Consider the following 3,557-nt stretch of genomic DNA (forward strand, 5'->3'; position numbering starts at 1 on the left):
ACAGAGCATGCCAGTGACCTCGTCAGTGACCACCGATGACCCTATACGTGAAACCCTACCACTGTTTCACTAGATCACTAGATTCACTAAATCATCTAGATCAGTGAATGTTATTTGGAAAACTCATTTCGATCAATCTCGTGGACCTAGATCATTTTCATCGGAAATAGATGATAAATTTATTATTCTTTGCTGTAGAGAGAGAGAGAGAGAGAGAGAGAGAGAGAGAGAGAGAGGGAGAGAGAGAGAGAATTTTCAATACACTTACTTTCAAAAACGATATTTCTTACGTATCTCTTTATTTAATAGAGCTTCACAATACATCGTTAACAGCATCGAACTAAATCGTGGATATCTCCACTATGTTAACATTTGAATAACAGTTTAGCAATTTTCTCCGTAAATTGTAATAACATTGTAACTAAACTTGTCTCTTTCCAGCTGAAATAAACTTATATATTTGCCCTTGTTTAATACCACCAGCAGATCATGTATTCCTACTATGAAAAAGACTCCGAAGCTTCGAAAGACTTGTTTCACTCAGTCAGCAATGCTTGTAATGAGTAAGACGAAGACAAACATACTGTGAGCCAAGGGTACGTGGCGCCATCTACGGTGGCAGGTTTGTAAACTAACTTTCCCTATCTCTACCATGTGTAAGACAAGGACAGAGATCGTGTGCGACAAGGAGAATAGATGTCCCGGTTGTGCCACCTACTTTTTCGACGGACTTCGAATTCCCTGGTAAGTGGTAGGAACACATGATATAGATGGAGGTATCCGACAAGGACAAACTTATGCGTTTTACGGAGCGAGAGAAGGACGCACAGTGAGACTCTCTCTCGACGTATCAATTCGAGGGAAGATTCGTTAATAACTCCATTACCAGGAATAATTTATAAACATTTGCGATTGATACATGTAGAATGGACCTTCAGCTATTTTCACATATAGTTTTTGATCATATTTTATGCGTTATTAGAGAATTATTAATTAATTTTGACAAGCAGTATCCCCGCGTGACCTCAAAAAATTAAACATCGTTCTACAAATAATTATTTTTCTGACTTTACAGGCACCATTTGTGATTCTTTATAATCAAAGAATGTAGAATGGACTCCTAGCAACACACCAATCACAAATTTAATCACATTTGGTTCGTAATTAATAAGTTATTAACAATTTTTGCGCGGGAGTATTCTCGAATCCTATTGCCGTAACGGTGCAGACAAGGACAGGTAGATGGCGCAACAAGGATGGCAATAGTCTGAACGTGCCAATATCTTTGTTTCCTACGGCTCCTGATACTATTCTATCAGAAGGTGTATAAAAGAGAGTTAGTGGCACGGAAAAGCTATTTCTGTCTTTGTCGCACATTCTACCTTTCTCTGTCTTACACACAGTAGGCACGATAAACATGCCTTCCAAAAATTGTTAATAACTCATTAATTATGCGTCGGATCTTTACAAAATTGTAACAGGAATTTAGCTGAGACTTCACTCTAGATTCTTTGGATACAAAGATGCACAAATTGTGTTTGTAAAACGGCAAAATTAATTATTCTCTGAGGCAATGTCAAATTATTTGAAAATACATCGTAACGGTTATTTTGAAAAACGTTAATAAATACCTAACGACGAACAAATTGTGATCCAAAACGTATCGTGAAAGTCGCCAGAAGTCTACTCTAGATTCTTCAATCACAAAAGTGAATAAATTGTTATGCTAAAAAGAGTTATTAATAAATTTTGGATGCATTGTTCCGACATAACCTTAAAGAGTTAAATACGCTCTCTCAAAACAATTGTTTAATTGGTTTTACAAGCATAATTCACGCACCTTTACGTTAAAAGAATGTAAATTGAAGTCTTAGCTAACTTCTCATTACAATTTTGTTGAGATTTTATGCATAATTAATGAGTTATTAATGATTTTTCGGAAGTGAATTTATCTTTCTAATGCTGGTAATGTGTCCGACAAAGAGAGATAGATGGCGCAACAAGGACGGTGGATGTATCAGGAGATAAGCAGCAGCTCCAAAGTTAGTGGCACGGAAAGCTTGTCTCCGTCCTTGTTGCGTCATCTATCTCTCTCTGTCTTACACATTAACGTATTGGAAAGATAAATTCACCTTCCAAAAATCACTAATAACTCATTAATTATGCATAAAATCTCAACAAAATTGTAATGAGAAGTTAGCTAAGACTTCACTTTACATTCTTTTAACGTAAAGGTGCGTAAATTGTGGTTGCAAAACCAATTAAACAATGGTTTTCAGAGAGTGTATTTAACTCTTTAAGGTTATGTCGGAACATTGCATCCAAAATTTATTAATAACTCTGTTTAGCGTAACAATTTATACACTTTTGAAATTGAAGAATCTAGAGTAGACTTCTGGCGACTTTCACGATACGTTTTGGATCACAATTTGTTCGTCGTTAGGTATTTATTAACATTTTTCAAAATAACCGTTACGATGTTTTTTCAAATAATTTGACATTGCCTCAGAGAATAATTAATTTTGCCGTTTTACAAACACAATTTATGCATCTTTGTATCCAAAGAATCTAAAGTGAAGTCTCAGCTAAATTCCTGTTATAATTTTGTAAAGATCCGACGTATAATTAATGAGTTATTAACAATTTTTGGAAGGCATGTTTATCGGTATAGTGCCTACTGTGTGTAAGACAGAGAAAGGTAGAATGTGCGACAAAGACAGAAATAGCTTTTCCGTGCCACTAACTCTCTTTTATACACCTTCTGATAGAATAGTATCAGGAGCCGTAGGAAACAAAGTTATTGGCACGTTCAGACTATTGCCATCCTTGTTGCGCCATCTACCTGTCCTTGTCTGAACCGTTACGGCGATAGAATTGGAGAATACTCCCGCGCAAAAATTGTTAATAACTTATTAATTACGAACCAAATGTGATTAAATTTGTGATTGGTGTGTTGCTAGGAGTCCATTCTACATTCTTCGATTATAAAGAATCACAAATGGTGCCTGTAAAGTCAGAAAAATAATTATTTGTAGAACGATGTTTAATTTTTTGAGGTCACGCGGGGATACTGCTTGTCAAAATTAATTAATAATTCTCTAATAACGCATAAAATATGATCAAAAACTATATGTGAAAATAGCTGAAGGTCCATTCTACATGTATCAATCGCAAATGTTTATAAATTATTCCTGGTAATGGAGTTATTAACGAATCTTCCCTCGAATTGATACGTCGAGAGAGAGTCTCACTGTGCGTCCTTCTCTCGCTCCGTAAAACGCATAAGTTTGTCCTTGTCGGATACCTCCATCTATATCATGTGTTCCTACCACTTACCAGGGAATTCGAAGTCCGTCTAAAAAGTTGGTGGCACAACCGGGACATTTATTCTCCTTGTCGCACACTATCTCTGTCCTTGTCTTACACACGGTGGAGATAGGGAAAGTTAGTTCACAAACCCGCCACCGTAGATGGCGCCACCGGTCTTGCGTTGTATCCTTGTCGCACAATCATTCGCTCCTTGTCTTACACATTACGGGCATCAGAGAAATGAACGG

The sequence above is a fragment of the Megalopta genalis genome, chromosome 11, assembly GCF_051020955.1.
Source record: "Megalopta genalis isolate 19385.01 chromosome 11, iyMegGena1_principal, whole genome shotgun sequence".
In the NCBI taxonomy this organism is placed as follows: domain Eukaryota; kingdom Metazoa; phylum Arthropoda; class Insecta; order Hymenoptera; family Halictidae; genus Megalopta; species Megalopta genalis.